The sequence below is a fragment of the Triturus cristatus genome, chromosome 11 (genome assembly GCF_964204655.1).
Source record: "Triturus cristatus chromosome 11, aTriCri1.1, whole genome shotgun sequence".
In the NCBI taxonomy this organism is placed as follows: Eukaryota; Metazoa; Chordata; class Amphibia; order Caudata; family Salamandridae; genus Triturus; species Triturus cristatus.
Genome location: NC_140594.1, coordinates 400,729,992 through 400,756,120, shown reverse-complemented (window position 1 = coordinate 400,756,120; position 26,129 = coordinate 400,729,992).

Here is a 26,129-nt window from a genome sequence, read left to right as displayed (position 1 = left end):
GGCCTGGGAGAACAAAAGATTTGCTGTATAAATGGAGGAGCCCTGCTCCTAAGAAACTAGATCCGCTTTTGACCAAGAAGAATCTCTGCCTGAGGAGGAGGCACCGGGAAAGCTGTAGGAGGAAGACTGTCCCTATCCTGGGGGATTGGCCTGCAGTGGTGACCTTGCTGCCAAAGGGGAGAAGAGAAACTGTTGCTGAAGACTTTACTTTACTTTTACTTTCAAGACTTGTGCTTTTCCAAAACGATCTCCAAGGGCTTGGAACTGAGCTTGCCCCCTGAACTGAGCCCCAGGACCATTGGGCTCTACCCGATCTTCACTCGCCTGCCGCTGGACTGTGGTGTCCTTTCCCTCGCCGGAGCTGTGACTCGCGTGCCGCAGTCCCTCATTGAGCCGTGACCAGGACAGCTTAGCCGCCCCCGCCTTGGGAAGAGCCTCGCTAGATCGGAGCCGCTCCCCCTACGCTGTGCTGAGCTGCCCCTGTCACCTCGCTCGTTGGAGGCTCGCTGTGCACCTTCACCCTCCCGTCGGACTCGGCGTTTGTGAGCATCTCCAAGCCTCGGACTGCCCGGACGTATCTGCGTGCCCGGCTGCCCCGCTTTGTTCACCCGCCACCTGCAACACCCCGCTCTTGTCGTGAGCCTGAAGATCAGACACCCATCGTGAAGTGTGGGAGCCTTGGACGCCGCCTCGCCCTTCTGTCGAAGAGCCGCTGAAATCCCGCACCCGCCTTTGCGTCAAGAAACAAGGTACTGTACTTACGAACTCGACCGCGAGCTCGCATCGGATCCAGGGTCCGCAACGTTCTGATTTCCCTGTCATCTCCCGTGTGCTTCCCGGGCGCCGCCTCAGCACGAAGTGCGCTGAGGCCTACAGTTACCTTGTGCCCGCCTAAAGAACTTTCCGTAACAAAGAGAACTTTACCGTATTTCCAAGAATTGTGGCCCCATCAGTTTTAACGTTACTGGGCCTTGTATTGAATCTGCTGAAACTACATAAAAGCTTACTTTTATATACTTCCTGATTGGTGTCCGTTTGTGGTGCATGCAAGGGGTTTACTGTATGTATTATTGCACTTGCTTAACCGTGTACGCCTGAGACTTAGCCTAGACTGCTCGCGCCACGCACCTAGAGGGTGAGCAGGGGTTATTCTGGGGAGTCATCCTTCGCCCTGACAAGAAGTAAAGGGTCCCTGCTTGTTGTGGGTACACACCTGCGCCAACCAGAGCCCCCGCATTTCTTACATTGGTGGCAGCGGTGAGGATTTACGGATTTGCATTTGTGGTTTGCGTATAGTGAACCACTGATCACCACGTAGTGAGAGCAGACCAGTAACACAGCCACAAGACTAGCCATTGTTTTTGTTTTGCCAAGAATCTCCATTGTTAGAGCCATGCCTGGTTCACTTCCCGCCGGAAGGGCAGCTTCCATAATCTCTGGATTTGAGGACATAGATTGGGAAGAAGGCGCACTTCAGAATCATACCAATGAAGAATTGAAAGGTTTTTGCTCCAAGTTCAGAATTGCCCAAACTGGATTAAAAAACAAGGCCCAACTCGTGAAGGCGCTGAGGGCCTGGTATGAGTCAAAGGCACCAGAGAATCAGGTGGAAATGGTTCCACCAGAAAGTGTCCATGAGTTTGGCAGAGGCCTGTCGCCAGAAGAGTTGGCAGACAGGGCAGCAACCCGGGCACACGAAGTGGAGATGGCAAGACTTCATGGGCAGATGGATATGGAAAAACAAAGATTAGCCATGGAAGAAAAGAAACTACAATTAGAGCATGACATGAAGCTGAGGGAGCTGGAGCTGAAAGCAAAAAGTTTGGAGCTTAATCCCTCTGGTGGCAGCACACCGCCAGTACCGGCGGAACCAAGAGTTTATATTCCCAAGGATGTAGTGAAGGAGTTCTTCAAGAATGACGACATCGGGCAGTGGTTCAGAGCCTACGAGGTAGCCATGTCTTCCCACCGGGTCCCTGAGAGAGATTGGGGAGCGGGGTTGTGGGGACGGTTCCTGAGTGAAGGGCGGGACACACTGTTAGATTTACCTGCTGATGTTCATAATTCTTACGCCCATATGAAGGAAGCATTGATGACTAGGTATGGGTTGACCCCTGAGTTATATAGACAGAGGTTCAGGGGTTGCACTAAGATTCCCAATAGTACGTATGTGGAGTATGTGACTTTCTTTTGCAGAGCGCTGGATGGTTGGGTAAAGGGTAGTAAGGTAAATGATTATCAAGGGCTTCTTGATTTAATGGCATGGGAGCACTTGTCCAGTAATTGTTTTCCTGAGCTACGCCAGCACCCGATAGATAGTAGGCCGACTAACCCTAGGAAGCTTGCTGAGGAGGCGGACCGCTGGGTCAGTACCAGGGTCCACAAGGGTACCGTGGGAGATTCCGCCAAAGGTGGGCAGGGTCCCCAGCAGAAGAGTGGGGGGGACAGGGGTAAACAGAAGCAGTTCCAAAAAGGGCCCCAAAGTAGTCCCCAAGGGAACCAAGGGAAGGGTTCTCAGCCTCCCCCACCCCAGAAACCGACCGGGGCCCCGATAGGTCCTCCTTTTCAGAAGGGGCCCGTCCGATGTTACAGGTGTAACAATTTGGGGCATTTTGCCTCTGATGTAAAGTGTCCATTGTTTGGTAAACCAGCACCCACTGGTGCTCCACCCCGGCAGGTGACTAGTGTAGCCTTGGGGGAGGAGAGGGATGTCCAAGGTGGGTGGGGTCCCGCAGAGATGTCCCTGGTCTCGCTAGGAGACCGTGAAGTGGTCCCTCCAACCCAGCTGCCTGAGAACACTAAGAAGTACAGGCAGTGGGTGACCATAAATGGCCATAGAGTGGAAGCTCTTAGAGATACAGGAGCCAGTGTGACAGCTGTCAGGTGTCACCTGGTGTCTCAGGAGCAGGTGGTCCCCAATGCATTCTATCCCGTTGTTGCCGCTGACAACACAGAGAGGCACTGCAAGGTGGCTCAGGTTCCCTTTGAGTGGGGGGGGGGTCTCTGGTACTCTTCAGGTAGCTGTGAGGCCCGCCATGCCTGTAGACTGTTTGTTAGGGAACGATTTGGAGAGCTCACCTTGGGCTAAGGTGGAGCGGAGTGCTCACCTGGAGATGTTGGGTATGCCGGATTGGGCGTGTGTCACCACACGGTCCATGGCAGCCAGTAGAGGCACTCAAGAGGTCCTGGAGCCTGAGAGGGAGGCCCAGGAACCGGCCTCAGAGAGAAGGAGCAAGGGGCGCGGGAAGCCGGCCCCTGAAGTTCCCACGGTCCAGGAGGAAGCAGACCTTGAGGGGGATGCCCTGGAGCCTACAGGGGAACAGATAGCTGAACTGGGAGACCTGCCGGAGCTGACCCATTGGCAGCAGGAAGGGGGTCCCACCAGGGAGGACTTTTGCCAGGCACAGAAGGAGTGCCCTTCTCTCGTGGGTATGCGGCAGCAGGCTGCAGACCAGGCCGCAGGTGATCAGTCAGGATCACATTCAGTTTACTGGGAGAACAACCTCCTATATACAGAGCCTAAGGTTGCTGAGCCTGGGTCAGCCCGTGCGCTGGTGGTACCCCAGGACTTCAGAGCCTTCCTACTGGGGCTGGCTCACGATGTGCCATTGGCAGGGCATTTGGGGCAGGACAAGACCTTTGAAAGGCTTGTCACCCACTTTTATTGGCCTCAAATGCGCAGGAGTTCAGATACTCACTGCAGGACATGCCAGACTTGCCAGGCAAGTGGAAAGAGTGGAAGGAAGCAGAAGGCTCCACTCCAGCCATTCCCTGTGGTCGGTACCCCATTCCAGTGAGTGGGGATTGACATTGTAGGGCCACTGGACCCCAGGACAGCGATGGGCAATAGGTTCATCCTGGTCCTGGTGGACCATGCCACCCGGTACCCGGAAGCCATTCCTCTGAGGACAGTGACGGCCCCCGTGGTGGGACGTGCACTGATGGGAATTTTCTCCCGAGTGGGATTCCCTCTAGAGGTGGTGTCTGACCGAGGTACCAATTTCATGTCCAAGTACATGAAATCTCTTTGGCAAGAGTGTGGTGTAACCTACAAGTTCACCACCCCTTACCACCCCCAAGGAAACGGGTTGGTTGAGAGATTCAAACGAACCCTCAAAGGCATGATAATGGGCCTAGAAGGACCCATGAGGCGTAAGTGGGACGTCCTCTTACCATGCCTTCTCTTCGCTTACCGTGAGGTGCCACAGAAGTCTCTGGGGTTCAGTCCCTTTGAGCTCCTGTATGGTCACCCAGTCAGAGGACCTCTATGTCTGGTCAAGGAAGGCTGGGAGCAATCTCCCAGGAAACCTCCCCAGAATGTATATAGTTACATGCTGGCCTTCAGGAATCAGACTAGGCGATTCAGGCAACTTGCTGAGGCAAATCTGGAAGCCAGCCAGGAGGAGATGAAGCGGTGGTACGACCAGAATGCCACTCTGGTAGAGCTTCAGCCTGGACAGAAAGTATGGGTCTTGGCCCCCGTGGAGCCGTGTGCGCTCCAGGATAAGTGGACCGGTCCCTTTGAGGTGGTGGAGCGCAAGAGTCCTGTTACCTACGTGGTTGACCTGAAGTCTCCTAGGAACCCCTTAAGGGTCCTACATGTCAACCGCCTCAAGCCCCACTTGGAGAGGTCCCAAGTGGGCATGCTCTTGGCAACAGATGCTGGAATGGAAGAGGAGACAGAACCTCTTCCTGACCTCCTGTCAGCCAAGGAGCAAGATGGGTCAGTGGATGGTGTCATCCTCTCTTCCACCCTGACCCCTGAGCAACAGAATGATTGTCGCCAGTTGCTGGGACAATTTTCTGATCTGTTTTCCCTGGTCCCTGGTGTCACTGATTGGTGCGTCCATGATGTGGACACTGGGGATAGTACACCTGTGCGGCACAAGGCCTACAGGGTGACTGACAGGGTGAGGACGTGCATCAAGGAGGAGGTCTCCAAGATGTTTGCACTCGGGGTAATTGAGTCTTCTAGCAGTCCTTGGGCCAGCCCCGTGGTCTTGGTCCCAAAGGCTGCAGCGCCGGGAGCCACACCCGAACTCCGGTTCTGTGTGGACTACAGAGGACTCAATTCGGTCACTAGGACCGACGCACACCCCATCCCCAGAGCTGATGAGCTCATCGATCGGCTAGGGGCTGCCAACTACCTCAGCACGTTTGATTTAACGTCTGGGTATTGGCAGATCGCCTTGACCGAGGGGGCCAAAGAGAGGTCAGCATTTTCCACCCCAGATGGGCACTACCAGTTCCGGGTTATGCCCTTTGGGATGAAGAATGCCCCTGCCACCTTCCAGAGATTGGTCAACCAGGTGTTGGCTGGGCTGGATTTGTTCAGTGCCGCCTACCTGGATGACATCGCGGTGTTCAGCTCCACTTGGGAAGAACACCTGCGACACCTCTGGGAAGTGTTGATGGCGCTGCGCAAGGCAGGCCTCCCGATCAAGGCGAGTAAGTGCCAGATCGGGCAGGGTTCCGTGGTGTACTTGGGACACCAAGTTGGGAGTGGCCAGGTGGCACCCCTCCAGCCCAAGATAGAAACCATCCTGAATTGGGAGGCGCCCAAAACCCAGACAGAGGTGAGAGCCTTCCTAGGTCTCACTGGGTACTACAGGAGGTTTGTCAAGGGGTATGACAACATGGTTACCCCCTTGACAGCGCTGACTTCGAAGAAGCAGCCCAGGAAAGTGATTTGGACTGACACCTGTCAGAAAGCTGTTGAGGCCTTGAAAACTGCTATGTGCACGGCGCCCGTGCTCTTGGCTCCCAACTTCTCCAAAGAGTTTATCGTTCAGACAGACGCTTCAGAGCATGGTGTGGGGGCAGTTCTTTCACAGATTAATGAGGAGGGCCTAGATCAACCCGTAGCCTTTCTTAGCAGGAGGTTACTTCCACAGGAACAAAGGTGGAGTGCTATTGAGCGTTAGGCATTTGCTGTGGTCTGGACGCTGAAGAAGCTAAGACCCTACTTGTTTGGGTCTCACTTCCGGGTTCAGACGGACCACAGGCCCCTCAGATGGTTGATGCATATGAGGGGTGAGAATCCAAAGCTGTTGAGGTGGTCCATTTCCCTACAGGGTATGGATTTCACGGTGGAACATCGCCCTGGTACAGATCACGCCAATGCTGACGGTCTGTCCAGATTTTTCCGCCTTAGTGATGAGGAACTCCCTGGGGTAGGGTAGTTCTCCCCACTTTTCAGCTGGAGGGGACACGTGTTAGACCTGGCACCTTGGCGTGAGTCTCCCTTCCTCTTTTTGTCGCTGTGCATCATGTGTTTTTATGGTGTTGGCCGCTCAGCGCGCTGTGCCACTGCCAACCAGTGTCGCGGTGCGAGTGCTCCCTATGTAAATTGTATATGTTGGTTGGATTCCATGATTGGATTGTTTGGTTTACTGTCAGACCCCAGTAAAGTGCGCCAGGAGCGCCAGGGCATGTAAATACAAACACCGCTGGTGGGCTTGCAGCACTGGTTGTGCCACCCACAGAAGCGGCCGGTAAAATATGTCTAAGGTCTGCCACCGCAGAACCTGCGCGCAGTCTGGTACTGACATGCTGACTGGCAAGTGCCCACACTTGCCGGTCCCTGAAACCTTCCCTTAGCTGCATGTTAGTCACCCCTCTGGTAGGCCCACGGGCAGGGTGCGTTGTAAGCCTAAGGTAGGACAAGCCTGGATGCGTGGCATGTCCTAGTAGTGAATGACCGCCATCTTGTTGTTCACTACTGCAAGGCTACCCTGTTCTCATAGGTAGGGGTGGGCGGAATTTGCGTAATCGCGTTACGCAAATCTCCGCGAAACGGTAAAAAATCTCCGCGAACTCGCAGAAATTCCGCGAACACGCGGAATTGCTTGTTCGCGATGCTTTTTTCCTGTTCACAATTGCTGTTTGCGTGCTCAGGGAGAAATATCTCGCGAACACGCATTTTGAGAACGCGAAGAAGCAAAAATTTTGCGAAGTCGCGGAAAGCGGAATTTTGGGCAATTTCGCGTTCTCCGCGGAACGCGAAATTACCCAAATTCCGCAAATTCCGCGAACGGAACGGAATTTAGCGCCCAGGCCTACTCATAGGCCAGTATGGGCGGCTTGGATTGTTACACCCTATGATCCTAACCGACCCAGGGAACATGGTAGAAGATCGAGTTTAGTATGCCTGAACTCGGAATAATAAGGTACATCTTTTCCCAAGGTTTATTTTAGTATTCCGGGTTTGCAAATGCCGCTTTTAGAAAGCTGGCCTTTGCTTGCCTAAACATTTCAGCCCGCCTCTGCGTGATGTGTATCTGATGTCTGGCTGGTGTGAGTGACAGGGCTGGGGAACCCAGATGGGCAGGGCTAGGTAGCCTGGTGGTGAATAGGACGATCGACAGGTAGATGGGTGGGAGGAGTACTCCTAGGCTCTGAATAGGACAGTGCTCTGCCACCTCAATGCCGGCTCCGCCCCCTGTGGAGTGTCTGAGGACTCTGCCCTGCACTCTGAAAGAAGAAGCCTGCATCGCGTAAACAAAGTGCTCAGAAACCGGACTGAACTAGGCAAGGGCCCCCCTGGCCTGGGAGAACAAAAGATTTGCTGTATAAATGGAGGAGCCCTGCTCCTAAGAAACTAGATCCGCTTTTGACCAAGAAGAATCTCTGCCTGAGGAGGAGGCACCGGGAAAGCTGTAGGAGGAAGACTGTCCCTATCCTGGGGGATTGGCCTGCAGTGGTGACCTTGCTGCCAAAGGGGAGAAGAGAAACTGTTGCTGAAGACTTTACTTTACTTTTACTTTCAAGACTTGTGCTTTTCCAAAACGATCTCCAAGGGCTTGGAACTGAGCTTGCCCCCTGAACTGAGCCCCAGGACCATTGGGCTCTACCCGATCTTCACTCGCCTGCCGCTGGACTGTGGTGTCCTTTCCCTCGCCGGAGCTGTGACTCGCGTGCCGCAGTCCCTCATTGAGCCGTGACCAGGACAGCTTAGCCGCCCCCGCCTTGGGAAGAGCCTCGCTAGATCAGAGCCGCTCCCCCTACGCTGTGCTGAGCTGCCCCTGTCACCTCGCTCGTTGGAGGCTCGCTGTGCACCTTCACCCTCCCGTCGGACTCGGCGTTTGTGAGCATCTCCAAGCCTCGGACTGCCCGGACGTATCTGCGTGCCCGGCTGCCCCGCTTTGTTCACCCGCCACCTGCAACACCCCGCTCTTGTCGTGAGCCTGAAGATCAGACACCCATCGTGAAGTGTGGGAGCCTCGGACGCCGCCTCGCCCTTCTGTCGAAGAGCCGCTGAAATCCCGCACCCGCCTTTGCGTCAAGAAACAAGGTACTGTACTTACGAACTCGACCGCGAGCTCGCATCGGATCCAGGGTCCGCAACGTTCTGATTTCCCTGTCATCTCCCGTGTGCTTCCCGGGCGCCGCCTCAGCACGAAGTGCGCTGAGGCCTACAGTTACCTTGTGCCCGCCTAAAGAACTTTCCGTAACAAAGAGAACTTTACCGTATTTCCAAGAATTGTGGCCCCATCAGTTTTAACGTTACTGGGCCTTGTATTGAATCTGCTGAAACTACATAAAAGCTTACTTTTATATACTTCCTGATTGGTGTCCGTTTGTGGTGCATGCAAGGGGTTTACTGTATGTATTATTGCACTTGCTTAACCGTGTACGCCTGAGACTTAGCCTAGACTGCTCGCGCCACGCACCTAGAGGGTGAGCAGGGGTTATTCTGGGGAGTCATCCTTCGCCCTGACAAGAAGTAAAGGGTCCCTGCTTGTTGTGGGTACACACCTGCGCCAACCAGAGCCCCCGCATTTCTAACATTGGTGGCAGCGGTGAGGATTTACGGATTTGCATTTGTGGTTTGCGTATAGTGAACCACTGATCACCACGTAGTGAGAGCAGACCAGTAACACAGCCACAAGACTAGCCATTGTTTTTGTTTTGCCAAGAATCTCCATTGTTAGAGCCATGCCTGGTTCACTTCCCGCCGGAAGGGCAGCTTCCATAATCTCTGGATTTGAGGACATAGATTGGGAAGAAGGCGCACTTCAGAATCATACCAATGAAGAATTGAAAGGTTTTTGCTCCAAGTTCAGAATTGCCCAAACTGGATTAAAAAACAAGGCCCAACTCGTGAAGGCGCTGAGGGCCTGGTATGAGTCAAAGGCACCAGAGAATCAGGTGGAAATGGTTCCACCAGAAAGTGTCCATGAGTTTGGCAGAGGCCTGTCGCCAGAAGAGTTGGCAGACAGGGCAGCAACCCGGGCACACGAAGTGGAGATGGCAAGACTTCATGGGCAGATGGATATGGAAAAACAAAGATTAGCCATGGAAGAAAAGAAACTACAATTAGAGCATGACATGAAGCTGAGGGAGCTGGAGCTGAAAGCAAAAAGTTTGGAGCTTAATCCCTCTGGTGGCAGCACACCGCCAGTACCGGCGGAACCAAGAGTTTATATTCCCAAGGATGTAGTGAAGGAGTTCTTCAAGAATGACGACATCGGGCAGTGGTTCAGAGCCTACGAGGTAGCCATGTCTTCCCACCGGGTCCCTGAGAGAGATTGGGGAGCGGGGTTGTGGGGACGGTTCCTGAGTGAAGGGCGGGTCACACTGTTAGATTTACCTGCTGATGTTCATAATTCTTACGCCCATATGAAGGAAGCATTGATGACTAGGTATGGGTTGACCCCTGAGTTATATAGACAGAGGTTCAGGGGTTGCACTAAGATTCCCAATAGTACGTATGTGGAGTATGTGACTTTCTTTTGCAGAGCGCTGGATGGTTGGGTAAAGGGTAGTAAGGTAAATGATTATCAAGGGCTTCTTGATTTAATGGCATGGGAGCACTTGTCCAGTAATTGTTTTCCTGAGCTACGCCAGCACCCGATAGATAGTAGGCTGACTAACCCTAGGAAGCTTGCTGAGGAGGCGGACCGCTGGGTCAGTACCAGGGTCCACAAGGGTACCGTGGGAGATTCCGCCAAAGGTGGGCAGGGTCCCCAGCAGAAGAGTGGGGGGGACAGGGGTAAACAGAAGCAGTTCCAAAAAGGGCCCCAAAGTAGTCCCCAAGGGAACCAAGGGAAGGGTTCTCAGCCTCCCCCACCCCAGAAACCGACCGGGGCCCCGATAGGTCCTCCTTTTCAGAAGGGGCCCGTCCGATGTTACAGGTGTAACAATTTGGGGCATTTTGCCTCTGATGTAAAGTGTCCATTGTTTGGTAAACCAGCACCCACTGGTGCTCCACCCCGGCAGGTGACTAGTGTAGCCTTGGGGGAGGAGAGGGATGTCCAAGGTGGGTGGGGTCCCGCAGAGATGTCCCTGGTCTCGCTAGGAGACCGTGAAGTGGTCCCTCCAACCCAGCTGCCTGAGAACACTAAGAAGTACAGGCAGTGGGTGACCATAAATGGCCGTAGAGTGGAAGCTCTTAGAGATACAGGAGCCAGTGTGACAGCTGTCAGGTGTCACCTGGTGTCTCAGGAGCAGGTGGTCCCCAATGCATTCTATCCCGTTGTTGCCGCTGACAACACAGAGAGGCACTGCAAGGTGGCTCAGGTTCCCTTTGAGTGGGGGGGGGGTCTCTGGTACTCTTCAGGTAGCTGTGAGGCCCGCCATGCCTGTAGACTGTTTGTTAGGGAACGATTTGGAGAGCTCACCTTGGGCTAAGGTGGAGCGGAGTGCTCACCTGGAGATGTTGGGTATGCCGGATTGGGCGTGTGTCACCACACGGTCCATGGCAGCCAGTAGAGGCACTCAAGAGGTCCTGGAGCCTGAGAGGGAGGCCCAGGAACCGGCCTCAGAGAGAAGGAGCAAGGGGCGCGGGAAGCCGGCCCCTGAAGTTCCCACGGTCCAGGAGGAAGCAGACCTTGAGGGGGATGCCCTGGAGCCTACAGGGGAACAGATAGCTGAACTGGGAGACCTGCCGGAGCTGACCCATTGGCAGCAGGAAGGGGGTCCCACCAGGGAGGACTTTTGCCAGGCACAGAAGGAGTGCCCTTCTCTCGTGGGTATGCGGCAGCAGGCTGCAGACCAGGCCGCAGGTGATCAGTCAGGATCACATTCAGTTTACTGGGAGAACAACCTCCTATATACAGAGCCTAAGGTTGCTGAGCCTGGGTCAGCCCGTGCGCTGGTGGTACCCCAGGACTTCAGAGCCTTCCTACTGGGGCTGGCTCACGATGTGCCATTGGCAGGGCATTTGGGGCAGGACAAGACCTTTGAAAGGCTTGTCACCCACTTTTATTGGCCTCAAATGCGCAGGAGTTCAGATACTCACTGCAGGACATGCCAGACTTGCCAGGCAAGTGGAAAGAGTGGAAGGAAGCAGAAGGCTCCACTCCAGCCATTCCCTGTGGTCGGTACCCCATTCCAGTGAGTGGGGATTGACATTGTAGGGCCACTGGACCCCAGGACAGCGATGGGCAATAGGTTCATCCTGGTCCTGGTGGACCATGCCACCCGGTACCCGGAAGCCATTCCTCTGAGGACAGTGACGGCCCCCGTGGTGGGACGTGCACTGATGGGAATTTTCTCCCGAGTGGGATTCCCTCTAGAGGTGGTGTCTGACCGAGGTACCAATTTCATGTCCAAGTACATGAAATCTCTTTGGCAAGAGTGTGGTGTAACCTACAAGTTCACCACCCCTTACCACCCCCAAGGAAACGGGTTGGTTGAGAGATTCAAACGAACCCTCAAAGGCATGATAATGGGCCTAGAAGGACCCATGAGGCGTAAGTGGGACGTCCTCTTACCATGCCTTCTCTTCGCTTACCGTGAGGTGCCACAGAAGTCTCTGGGGTTCAGTCCCTTTGAGCTCCTGTATGGTCACCCAGTCAGAGGACCTCTATGTCTGGTCAAGGAAGGCTGGGAGCAATCTCCCAGGAAACCTCCCCAGAATGTATATAGTTACATGCTGGCCTTCAGGAATCAGACTAGGCGATTCAGGCAACTTGCTGAGGCAAATCTGGAAGCCAGCCAGGAGGAGATGAAGCGGTGGTACGACCAGAATGCCACTCTGGTAGAGCTTCAGCCTGGACAGAAAGTATGGGTCTTGGCCCCCGTGGAGCCGTGTGCGCTCCAGGATAAGTGGACCGGTCCCTTTGAGGTGGTGGAGCGCAAGAGTCCTGTTACCTACGTGGTTGACCTGAAGTCTCCTAGGAACCCCTTAAGGGTCCTACATGTCAACCGCCTCAAGCCCCACTTGGAGAGGTCCCAAGTGGGCATGCTCTTGGCAACAGATGCTGGAATGGAAGAGGAGACAGAACCTCTTCCTGACCTCCTGTCAGCCAAGGAGCAAGATGGGTCAGTGGATGGTGTCATCCTCTCTTCCACCCTGACCCCTGAGCAACAGAATGATTGTCGCCAGTTGCTGGGACAATTTTCTGATCTGTTTTCCCTGGTCCCTGGTGTCACTGATTGGTGCGTCCATGATGTGGACACTGGGGATAGTACACCTGTGCGGCACAAGGCCTACAGGGTGACTGACAGGGTGAGGACGTGCATCAAGGAGGAGGTCTCCAAGATGTTTGCACTCGGGGTAATTGAGTCTTCTAGCAGTCCTTGGGCCAGCCCCGTGGTCTTGGTCCCAAAGGCTGCAGCGCCGGGAGCCACACCCGAACTCCGGTTCTGTGTGGACTACAGAGGACTCAATTCGGTCACTAGGACCGACGCACACCCCATCCCCAGAGCTGATGAGCTCATCGATCGGCTAGGGGCTGCCAACTACCTCAGCACGTTTGATTTAACGTCTGGGTATTGGCAGATCGCCTTGACCGAGGGGGCCAAAGAGAGGTCAGCATTTTCCACCCCAGATGGGCACTACCAGTTCCGGGTTATGCCCTTTGGGATGAAGAATGCCCCTGCCACCTTCCAGAGATTGGTCAACCAGGTGTTGGCTGGGCTGGATTTGTTCAGTGCCGCCTACCTGGATGACATCGCGGTGTTCAGCTCCACTTGGGAAGAACACCTGCGACACCTCTGGGAAGTGTTGATGGCGCTGCGCAAGGCAGGCCTCACGATCAAGGCGAGTAAGTGCCAGATCGGGCAGGGTTCCGTGGTGTACTTGGGACACCAAGTTGGGAGTGGCCAGGTGGCACCCCTCCAGCCCAAGATAGAAACCATCCTGAATTGGGAGGCGCCCAAAACCCAGACAGAGGTGAGAGCCTTCCTAGGTCTCACTGGGTACTACAGGAGGTTTGTCAAGGGGTATGACAACATGGTTACCCCCTTGACAGCGCTGACTTCGAAGAAGCAGCCCAGGAAAGTGATTTGGACTGACACCTGTCAGAAAGCTGTTGAGGCCTTGAAAACTGCTATGTGCACGGCGCCCGTGCTCTTGGCTCCCAACTTCTCCAAAGAGTTTATCGTTCAGACAGACGCTTCAGAGCATGGTGTGGGGGCAGTTCTTTCACAGATTAATGAGGAGGGCCTAGATCAACCCGTAGCCTTTCTTAGCAGGAGGTTACTTCCACAGGAACAAAGGTGGAGTGCTATTGAGCGTTAGGCATTTGCTGTGGTCTGGACGCTGAAGAAGCTAAGACCCTACTTGTTTGGGTCTCACTTCCGGGTTCAGACGGACCACAGGCCCCTCAGATGGTTGATGCATATGAGGGGTGAGAATCCAAAGCTGTTGAGGTGGTCCATTTCCCTACAGGGTATGGATTTCACGGTGGAACATCGCCCTGGTACAGATCACGCCAATGCTGACGGTCTGTCCAGATTTTTCCGCCTTAGTGATGAGGAACTCCCTGGGGTAGGGTAGTTCTCCCCACTTTTCAGCTGGAGGGGACACGTGTTAGACCTGGCACCTTGGCGTGAGTCTCCCTTCCTCTTTTTGTCGCTGTGCATCATGTGTTTTTATGGTGTTGGCCGCTCAGCGCGCTGTGCCACTGCCAACCAGTGTCGCGGTGCGAGTGCTCCCTATGTAAATTGTATATGTTGGTTGGATTCCATGATTGGATTGTTTGGTTTACTGTCAGACCCCAGTAAAGTGCGCCAGGAGCGCCAGGGCATGTAAATACAAACACCGCTGGTGGGCTGCAGCACTGGTTGTGCCACCCACAGAAGCGGCCGGTAAAATATGTCTAAGGTCTGCCACCGCAGAACCTGCGCGCAGTCTGGTACTGACATGCTGACTGGCAAGTGCCCACACTTGCCGGTCCCTGAAACCTTCCCTTAGCTGCATGTTAGTCACCCCTCTGGTAGGCCCACGGGCAGGGTGCGTTGTAAGCCTAAGGTAGGACAAGCCTGGATGCGTGGCATGTCCTAGTAGTGAATGACCGCCATCTTGTTGTTCACTACTACAAGGCTACCCTGTTCTCATAGGTAGGGGTGGGCGGAATTTGCGTAATCGCGTTACGCAAATCTCCGCGAAACGGTAAAAAATCTCCGCGAACACGCAGAAATTCCGCGAACACGCGGAATTGCTTGTTCGCGATGCTTTTTTCCTGTTCACAATTGCTGTTTGCGTGCTCAGGGAGAAATATCTCGCGAACACGCATTTTGAGAACGCGAAGAAGCAAAAATTTTGCGAAGTCGCGGAAAGCGGAATTTTGGGCAATTTCGCGTTCTCCGCGGAACGCGAAATTACCCAAATTCCGCAAATTCCGCGAACGGAACGGAATTTAGCGCCCAGGCCTACTCATAGGCCAGTATGGGCGGCTTGGATTGTTACACCCTATGATCCTAACCGACCCAGGGAACATGGTAGAAGATCGAGTTTAGTATGCCTGAACTCGGAATAATAAGGTACATCTTTTCCCAAGGTTTATTTTAGTATTCCGGGTTTGCAAATGCCGCTTTTAGAAAGCTGGCCTTTGCTTGCCTAAACATTTCAGCCCGCCTCTGCGTGATGTGTATCTGATGTCTGGCTGGTGTGAGTGACAGGGCTGGGGAACCCAGATGGGCAGGGCTAGGTAGCCTGGTGGTGAATAGGACGATCGACAGGTAGATGGGTGGGAGGAGTACTCCTAGGCTCTGAATAGGACAGTGCTCTGCCACCTCAATGCCGGCTCCGCCCCCTGTGGAGCGTCTGAGGACTCTGCCCTGCACTCTGAAAGAAGAAGCCTGCATCGCGTAAACAAAGTGCTCAGAAACCGGACTGAACTAGGCAAGGGCCCCCCTGGCCTGGGAGAACAAAAGATTTGCTGTATAAATGGAGGAGCCCTGCTCCTAAGAAACTAGATCCGCTTTTGACCAAGAAGAATCTCTGCCTGAGGAGGAGGCACCGGGAAAGCTGTAGGAGGAAGACTGTCCCTATCCTGGGGGATTGGCCTGCAGTGGTGACCTTGCTGCCAAAGGGGAGAAGAGAAACTGTTGCTGAAGACTTTACTTTACTTTTACTTTCAAGACTTGTGCTTTTCCAAAACGATCTCCAAGGGCTTGGAACTGAGCTTGCCCCCTGAACTGAGCCCCAGGACCATTGGGCTCTACCCGATCTTCACTCGCCTGCCGCTGGACTGTGGTGTCCTTTCCCTCGCCGGAGCTGTGACCCTCGTGCCCCAGTCCCTCCTTGAGCCGTGACCAGGACTGCTTAGCCGCCCCCGCCTTGGGAAGAGCCTCGCTCGATCGGAGCCGCTCCCCCTACGCTGTGCTGAGCTGCCCCTGTCACCTCCCTCGTTGGAGGCTCGCTGTGCACCTTCACCCTCCCGTCGGACTCGGCGTTTGTGAGCATCTCCAAGCCTCGGACGGCCCGGACGTATCTGCGTGCCCGGCTGCCCCGCTTTGTTCACCCGCCACCTGCAACACCCCGCTCTTGTCGTGAGCCTGAAGATCAGACACCCATCGTGAAGTGTGGGAGCCTCGGACGCCGCCTCGCCCTTCTGTCGAAGAGCCGCTGAAATCCCGCACCCGCCTTTGCGTCAAGAAACAAGGTACTGTACTTACGAACTCGACCGCGAGCTCGCATCGGATCCAGGGTCCGCAACGTTCTGATTTCCCTGTCATCTCCCGTGTGCTTCCCAGGCGCCGCCTCAGCACGAAGTGCGCTGAGGCCTACAGTTACCTTGTGCCCGCCTAAAGAACTTTCCGTAACAAAGAGAACTTTACCGTATTTCCAAGAATTGTGGCCCCATCAGTTTTAACGTTACTGGGCCTTGTATTGAATCTGCTGAAACTACATAAAAGCTTACTTTTATATACTTCCTGATTGGTGTCCGTTTGTGGTGCATGCAAGGGGTTTACTGTATGTATTATTGCACTTGCTTAACCGTGTACGCCTGAGACTTAGCCTAGACTGCTCGCGCCACGCACCTAGAGGGTGAGCAGGGGTTATTCTGGGGAGTCATCCTTCGCCCTGACAAGAAGTAAAGGGTCCCTGCTTGTTGTGGGTACACACCTGTGCCAACCAGAGCCCCCTCATTTCTAACAGGAAGGATAGGAGGGATAGGGGGATAGGAGGGAAGGTAACACTCTGTTCCAGCCCTGGTGGGAGGGAGGGAGGGAGGGAAGGGAGGAAGTGAGGGCTAGGGGGATAGGAGGGATAGGGGGATAGGAGGGAACATGACACTCTGTTCCAGCCATGGTGGAAGGGAGGGAGGGAGTGAGGGATAGGGGGATAGAAGGGATAGGGGGATAGGGGGGATAGGAGGGATAGGGGGATAGGAGGGATAGGGGGATAGGAGGATAAAAGGGATAGGGGAATAGGAGGGATAGGGGGACACGAGGGACAGAAGGGAAGGTAACACTCTGATCCAGCCCTGGTGGGAGGGAGCGAGGGATGGAAGGGAGGGGGTGAGGGACATGGGGATAGGAGGGATAGGAGGGATAGGGGATAGGAGGGACGGTAACACTTTTCCAGCCCTGGTGGCAGAGAGGGAGGGATGTAAGGGAGGGAGTGAGGGATGGGAGGGAAGGTAACACTCTGTTCCAGCCCTGGTGGGAGCGAGGAAGGGATGGATGGAAGAGAGGGAGTGAGGGATGGCAGGGAGTGAGGGATAGGGGGATAGGAGGGATGGTGGATAGGGAGATAGGGGGATAGGGGGATAAGAGGGATAGAAGGACAGGAGGGTTAGGAGGGATAGGGGATAGGAGGGATAGGAGGAAGGTAACACTGTTCCAGCCCTGGAGGGAGGGAGGGAGTGAGGGATAGGGTGATAGGGGGAAGGTAACACTCTGTTCCAGCCCTGGTGGGAGCGAGGGAGGGATGGAAAGGAGGGAGTGAGGGATAGGAGGGATAGAAGGAATAGGAGGGATAGGCGGGATAGGAAGGATAGGGGATAGGATGGATGGGGATAGGAGGGATAGGGGGATAGGAGGAATAGGGGGATAGGAGGGATAGTCCCTCTTAGTCCTTTAGTTCCTTCCTACATTTTTGCTCATCTAGTGCTTCAGCAATGATGATCATCTCTATCTGGCGCTACGAGGATTCACCCAATGTTTTAAACACACCTACATTTGAGTGTTCCCTGAACTTAATGGGTTACTGTGTCTTTTAGGGTGTTGCAGTCCATTCTGTTGACCCATGACTTTTCCTCTGAATTGACCGACGTTACGTCCATTGCACGCACGGCTGGCAGTATTTAAACAGCTGAGCTTACTTGCGCTGCTTGTCTTTAAACCTTTCTTGTTTGGGAACGAATCGTTAGATGGAGATGCTGTTTTCTTAAATTTCGACATATCAGCCCGACGGTGAGTTCTTTGAGTCCGTGTGACCAACCCCCTTCTTATTGTTATGGCCTTGCCTCTCGGTCCCCTATTTCATTTTCATCTATGATATTATTTGTTTTTTTTAGGACCGTGTGGCCAATCATCGCTGTTGCCGATTTTGCTGGGCTTGTTTGCCCCCTTTGAATTTGAGCTTTTATCTTCTGATTTCAACTTCACAAGCAGGTGATTATTTTGTCTCTCTCGATCTCTGACAACCGCTTAAGCAGGTTGATTGCGAGTGTTTAGTAATCATGACACTTTGTGTTTTAATTGTTTTTTACCATACAGATCATTTGTTTATGCCCTCATGAAATTTGTCATTTAAGAAGTGCACGGTATTCTGAGAATAGTGAACTCTTTGCCCAGGTAGACTTTAACTTTCACCTACTATAGACTGCCTTTGCAATTAGTGCCATCTATGTTTACTCTCTCCAGTATCAACAATGTTCGCAATTTAGCATGATATTTTTCCTTGTCCCTATCTTTAGACCAACGACTCCCTCTTGTGGACGAGTGTTCCTTTATTAAATTGCTTGTTGCCTACGGCTGTAACATCCCTTTGAATCGTCCCATCGATATCCATGTGTTAAGATGGGCAAGGCAATAGGCAAGAGACTATGGTTATCTTTAACATCTACCTATCTGGGGCTCCTTGTTATTGATGTATGTCCGACATGGGATGTGACTTTTGTCTTCCTTTACAGGCCCGTGTATCTTTTTAACTGTTTCCATTTGATTTTCGGACGCTTTTAAAGTTAAATCTACGTCTGTCTGGTAGGTGAATTATTTGATGATTCCTCATTATCGCCAGTTCACTTTGAAAAACTATTTCTCCACCTATAACCAGTACGGTAGCTAGGTTTCCATGAGCCTTTTCTGTTTATCTTTCTATTTTGTTTTTTCTTTCTTTGTTTCATTCATGTTTTTCATGTATCTTTTTATATGTGTGCAGCCATTGTCGACAGTTTATAAATACTGTTTTTATTTAAACCACTCTTGCTATGAGACATCACGCATATTAACCATGTGTAAATATGTATTTACTGTAGGTAAAATATGAAATAGTAATATCTTTCATAAAAATGAATCAGATTGTTTTTCAATTGTTCTTATTATTCAATAGGTCCCTGTTAGAATCCGGGGTCTCTGGTTGGCGCAGGTATGCACTTGCGACAAGCAGGGACCCTTTCCTCTAAGTCAGGGCAAAGGATTACTCTGCGGAAAAAAAACCTGCACACCCTCTAGGTAACGTGGCACGAGCAGTCAGGCTAGATTCCAGAGGGCATTAGGTTAAGCATTCAAGATGTCCCACACAATAACCACCAACCCACAACACAGAGACACAAGGCTGTATTTTTGTAAAAATATGGGGCCCGATTCACAGAACTAACTTAAGACAAAATCCTAAACTTACTACCATTTTGGTATTCACAGAAGGCACTTACTCATTTTGGTATTCACAGAAGGCACTTACTCATTTCGGTATTCACAGAAGTTAGGAGTCCTAACTTTAGGACTCCTAAATGCCTTCTGTGAATACCGAAAGTCTTAAAATTAGGATTTTTCGCAGTTTAGTAGTAGTATAGTTAGGACTCCTAACTTTAGGACTCCTAAATGCCTTCTGTGAATACCGAAATTCTTAAAATTAGGATTTTTCTCAATTTAGTAGTCCTAAGTTTAGATTTAGGACTACTAAATTGAGAAAAATCCTAATTTTAAGACTTTCGGTAGTCACAGAAGGCATTTAGGAGTCCTAAAGTTAGGAGTCCTAAATTTAGGACTACTAAATTGAGAAAAATCCTAATTTTAAGAATTTCGGTATTCACAGAAGGCATTTAGGAGTCCTAAAGTTAGGAGTCCTAACTATACTACTACTAAACTGAGAAAAATCCTAATTTTAAGACTTTCGGTATTCACAGAAGGCATTTAGGAGTCCTAAAGTTAGGACTCCTAACTTCTGTGAATACCGAAATGAGTAAGTGCCTTCTGTGAATACCAAAATGAGTAAGTGCCTTCTGTGAATACCAAAATGGTAGTAAGTTTAGGATTTTGTCTTAAGTTAGTTCTGTGAATCGGGCCCACACTCTTTATATAAAAGGTTTCTTTAAGCAGGCTTTCAAAAATACAGTTCTTTACTCCAAATGGGGTTCCAGTTACTTGCAATACTTTTCAAAGAGTCCACAGTTCTTAAAAGGCACTTTTCAGGTTAAAATATGCTTCTTTTGGGGTCTGTGCGCTTCGTAGCGCCTTCGGTACGGTTCGTACGGGGTTTTAGATGCGTCGTGACGTTTCTCATGCTTCTCGCGTGAGCACGCGTACGCTGGACTGAAGCCGTACGGACCGTACCCTCGCAGGTACGCGTCGTACAAGTCCGGTACGCCTCTTGCCGAACCTCACGCTTCCCGCGTGAGCAACGCCTATATATTTTCACCGGTACGGACCGTACCTTCGTGGGGACGCTTCGCACAGCTGGTACGAACCGTACCAAAGCTCACGCTTCACGCGTGAGTAGCGTAGCGCGACACTGGCACCGTACAAAGCCCGTACAAAGCGAAGGACGCTTCGTACAGGGGCGCTTCAGCTCTCCTGTCCACCAGAACTGCTGTGCACTCTCGTTTGGGACTTAGCCCTTACGAAGTGGTCTTTGGGCGCCCAGCTAATATATGGGGAGTCCCTCGCCCTAAGAAATACTCAGACTTGCCATATCCAATGTTGATTGATTACTTGCATGAATTTACAACTAAATTGCGTGTTCTCCATCAACAGGTTCAGAGTGCTTTACCGGAGGCTTCCACAGACCCAGGTCATTCCATCGGACCAGGTGACTGGGTCTGTATAAAGAATTTCCAAAGGACGAAAAATTTGGAGCCCAGGTGGAGGGAGCCTTGTTTGGTACTTTTGGTGACGAGAACAGCAGTCAAAGTCGAAGGAAAGAAAAATTGGATTCACGGCGTGCATTGTAAGAAAGTGCCTTTGCCTCTACCCTTCGATCAATGGGTGCGTAGGGGCATTGGTGACTCTGAGAGTGAGAAGGTTCCACGATTCGTACCTTTTAGCGATGCACGCCTGAATGGAACATTGTCTGAGAAAGAGGACGACGACATTCTTCAGGAAGCGATAACACCACATCGTCGCTTGAATACGACAAATCCGCGAACTTTGTTCCGAGACCAAACTGTACCTGATAAAGAACACTATAATCTGAGACCTAGACCAAAGACCACTTAAGATTTTTTTCTCTCCTATGTAGTATTCTATCCCGGTTGCAGGGTCACGGTAGGAGTCTTGATTGTGACCTGAGTAGTGGCAATAGGCCTGCAGGACTTGCAGTGTCATAGGACGGCAGATAATCATAATTAAGTGATCGAGGAAGATTGCCGTGAGCATCCATTTAGAAAGATGGAAACTACACTAGGCAAAAGAGAGAAAGGATGAAATAAAAAAAGAATCCTGTAGATTAACGTACAGTCGTTTTAGTATAACCTTATGTATTATTATATTATTGTGTATCCTTTTGGCGTTTATAAATTGGATTATTTATGCTCTGCAGCAAAAAGTTGTCTCTCCTGCTTCCTCTTCGTCTTCTTCTACTGTCTCTCCACATCTATTTCATACCCTTCCTCAACATGAACTCATTAGAAGAACTGAATATTATAACAATTCCTTTGTCCAGTTATTACATCAACACCAATTAGTGATCAATACAACTGACGGTTGGGTGTGTGGACTTATGCCACATACCACAGAAAAAGGAATGCCATATTTAGTTCTTCCGTTTTCTTATGAGGGTTCTGCTTGGGCTTATTTTGTTATCTTCTCCAATGCCTATCAAAGCAAATTCAGACGATCCGTTAGTTCATATATTGGTGGTCCAGATTTTAGTCATAGTTCATTGATAAAGGGAATGGTAGCTATGGCTAAAATCATGGAAAATAGTAAGATTTCCATTGACGAAAAGAAAGCGTACACAAACTAGAACGTCACCCATTATGTCACTAGCCTTAGTGATAAGGTTAAACAAAGAAAATCTCCACCGATTTGGACTATTCCTCATCAGGGAAATTTCTGTCTGCAAATAAATGGTCGGTCTTCTGACACCATACAAAGAAACAACTGTTCCCACGCATACGTCTACTCCTCTCAGAACTCGCCGCCTCTGGTGCCATCTCAAGGCACGTATTTTATCTGCCACAATAGCGCTTACACGTGGTTGCCAACAGGTTTTTCTGGTACCTGTTATATAGCTTTCCTTCTTCCCCCTACATACACCGCTTCTGCAAATTATCATCCAAACAGATATGGCAGAGGGATTATTGATTCTAAAGACACAGTAGGACAAGAGGGAGGAGATTTCCTCAAAGGATTTCTTCCTTTTTGGGGTCCAATGGCCAACAGCAGAAATATAAGGCAACTGGTTCGTGTCGTAGAGACAACAATAGACATCACCTGTAGGAGCCTTAAGTAATATCACGGCAGAACTACAGGCGGATCGTCTTATGACCTTACAAAACCGAGTTGCCTTAGATTTTGTTCTTGCGGATCGTGGTGGAGTGTGCAAGTTGTTCGGGTCAAGTTGCTGTATTTTCATACCTGATGCAGCTCCTACAGTATACCAAGCTATCTCTAAATTACATATAATCTCTGAGTCGATTCATCAGGACGAAGGAGATTGGTCATTATTGGAGTGGTTTTGGGGACTACTGTCCATATGGGGTTGGAAGGCATTGACATTCCTTGGAGTAGTTTTGACCGTCATTTTCTCTTGTTGCCTTTGTATGCACTGTGGTCCCGCCATCTGCGACCTTTGTGCTACTATGTACATCCCTAAACCCAAATCACAAAGAACAGAGAATATAAGAATGATGCTACAGCAACAGCTCGATGACCTCATGGCCATCGACATTGACTCAGATTAACATGAGTCTATCTTACCTGAGTTCTGGCAAAAGGAGGGTCTGAGAAATCTTATCATCTGTGTCAATGAGTTGGATGATATTAATGACCATGTAACAGCTTTGAATGCCAACCTTGAAGCAGCCATTAACCAATTAGCTCCATCTAAATCTCAACTGAACCCTCTTAAACGCGTGCAAGCTCCATGGTACACACCGACTCTGAAAACAGAGAAATCCCGTTGCAGAAAGTTGGAGCGGACCTGGCGCCTCTCACACAATCAAAATGATAAAGTCGTATTCAAAAATGCTCTAACAACTTATCACAAAAATTTGAGGCTCGCACGTAAAATGCATATCGCGACTGAGATTGACAATGCTGAAAATTCCTCTCGTACACTCTACCAAATTTTAAATACGTTTACTAATCCCAAGGCCTGTAATACAGATGCTGCTCCCTCACAATACCTCTGTGACAATATAGCAAATTATTTGTCTCAGAAAATTGAAAACATATATCAAAAAATTACCTCGACTAGTAGGCCTTGCCCCAGTCAGCCCCTAAATTCCATCCCCGTCAAAGAGACATTACACACCCTTGACACCTTCCCTGCTTGCACTGTATTGGAAGTTGCTGCTCTTCTAAAAAGTACCAAATCTGGCTCACCACTAGACCCTATGCCTGCCAAAATTACAGCTACTTTGTCAGATTCGCTCGCCAGTCCTATTTGTGCTATCCTTAATAAGTCACTAAAGGATGGTGTTCTTGCGGCGGAGTGGAAGGCAGCCCAGGTCATTCCTATTAAGAAAAATGCGAAACTGTCACCGGAGGACTATACCAATTACAGACCCATTTCGCTGCTCCCCCTCCTCAGTAAACTCCTTGAAAAACACATCAACAAACACCTATCCGCGTTTATTGAATCTTCCCAATGCTTAGACGAATCACAATCCGGTTTCCGTCCAAAACATAGTACGGAGACTACATTAGTGGAGGTCATAGACAACATCAGAATGGCAGCAGATAAGGGTCAGGCAGTGTTATTGGTCCTGCTTGACCTGTCTGCTGCCTTCGACACCATATCTCATCAGGTCCTCATCACCAGACTTGAGGAGATGGGTGTAAGAGGTAAAGCGCTTGGTTGGCTGACTGATTTTCTGACCAACAGGACGCAAACTGTCAATCTAGGTCCCTTTAGCTCGTCAACCACCGGGATCAGCAAGGGGGTTCCTCAGGGCTCTTGTTTGAGCCCTACATTGTTTAATATCTATGTAGCCCCCTTGGCAGGATACCTCAGACGGCTTGGGTTTGACCCCATATCCTATGCCGATGATACGCAACTTTTGATGTCCTTCGATAAAGCAAATCCGCTTACCCTGGACTTGTTCTCTGAGGGCATGAAAGGAGTTGCGCATTGGATGAGGGAAAATTATTTACAATTAAATTCTGACAAATCAGAAATCATGTTGTTTGGAGAGGCAAAACTAAGATGGTCCCCTAGTTGGTGGCCAGAGGAATTGGGCTCTGCCCCGTCCCCCAAAGATGTTGTAAAAGACCTGGGTGTACGCCTGGACAATGATCTTACTTTAGAAGAACATGTTAACAGCACCGCCAACACCTGCTTCCATACCCTTCGCATGTTGCGTAAGGTCTGCCCCTTTCTTCCCTTATCTACCCGTAAATCCTTGGTTCAATCACTGATTATCAGTAGATTGAACTACTGCAATGCCTTGTTAATTGCAGCGAAAGAAAAATCTCTATGCAAACTGCAGGTGGTCCAGAACACCGCTGCCCGATTAGTAAATAACGCACTTCCCAGGACCCCCTCAGCTCCTTTGCTTCTCGACCTCCATTGGCTCCCCATAAAAAAGAGGGTCAAATTCAAAATCTGCTGCATGGTTTTTAAATCCTTGCACAACTTGGGTCCTGGCTACTTTGCTCGGAAACTTGTTAGATACATTCCGACTAGATTACTGAGATCCAGCCAACTTGCATACCTACAAATCCCTCGCATCAAACTAGCCCGGATGGGAGGTAAAGCGTTCTCCTATCTGGCACCCCGTTACTGGAATCTCCTCCCATTACATCTTCGCCAATGTACCAATTTAGGGGTCTTCAGGAAATTACTGAAAACACATCTTTTCTAATCATATTTCCCTCAGTGGCCAATCAGCAGTCTAAAGCGCAGAGATACCCCGTATGGGGTGATTCGGGCGCTATACAAAACCCGTAAATAAATAAATAAATAAATAAATAAATAAAATTCGATTTTCGATCGTGATAGAATCGACCCGCCATTTTGTGCTCCGCCGCCATTTTGTGTTGCCCTCACTCAGGCAGCACGGCGAACAAAGTCTATTCAGATTTTCCTGCAGCTTCGTGTCGAAATAAGCCTTCTGCCTCTATTTACAAAGCTGGTGTTAGGACTGGCCGAGTACACTAATCCCTGTCTGGTTTTCCTAATCCCCGTCTCAATTATCTGTTGGTTCACACTATTCTCTTCTGACTTAATCTTATCATCTGGCCTTCGCTGTCCTCTGCTAGCATTCTCTCGATTCACAACTGTCCTCCAAAACACACAAACGTATCTCGCCATCTGCAAGTTGGTTACAGATCTGTTAATGAATTAGTTCGTGGGAGGGGTGACAAACACAGTCGGAGGAAAGGCTTCTTCGAGTCATCTAATACTTTGTTTTCAAACCTTTTCTATTGGTTCTGTTCTGTTTTCCAACTTTTCTTATTGGCTCTTTCTTGAATGTCTTGGGTGTGTATTTGGTTAATGTATATTTCACATATGTACTATATAAGATTGTGCGCCACGGAGTGAAGTGGCAGTCTCCTGAGAACCTACCTTGTGTACTTCTGGGATAACTGTACTAGCTGCAGCTAATAAATCCGATCTTCTAACGCCTAACAGAGTGTCCCGTGTCTCTGTGTAGCTGAGCAGGAGAACCCCGGAGATTAAGGCGTACCCTGCGCCGCCAGGCCCAAAATGTTCTGGTTCTTCAGGAGGGAAGGTAACACTCTGATCCAGCCCTGGTGGGAGGAAGGGAGGGAAGGATGGAAGGGAGGGGTGAGGGACAGAGGGACAGGGGGATAGGAGGGATAGGAGGGATAGGAGGGATAGAAGGGATAGGAGGGAAGGTAACACTGTTTCAGCCCTGGTAGGAGGGAGGGAGGGATGGAAGGGAGGGAGTGAGGGATAGGGAAATAGGAGGGATAGGGGATAGGAGGGATATGAGGGAAGGTAACACTGTTCCAGCCCTGGTGGCAGGGAGGGAGGGATGTAAGGGAGGGAGTGAGGGATAGGGGGATAGCAGGGATAGAGGGATAGGAGGGATAGGAGGGGAGGTAACACTCTATTCCAGCCCTGGTGGGAGGGAGGGAGGGATGGATGGAAGGGAGGGAGTGAGGGATGGGAGGGAGTGAGGGATGGGGGATAGGAGGGATGGGGAATAGGGGGATAGGAGGAATAGGACAGGAGGAATAGGAGGGATAGGGGATAGGGGGATAGGGGGATGGGAAGGAAGGTACCACTCTGTTCCAGCCCTGGTGGGACGGAGAGAGGGATGGAAAGGGGGAAGTGAGGGATAGGGGGATAGGGTGATAAGAGGGAAGGTAACACT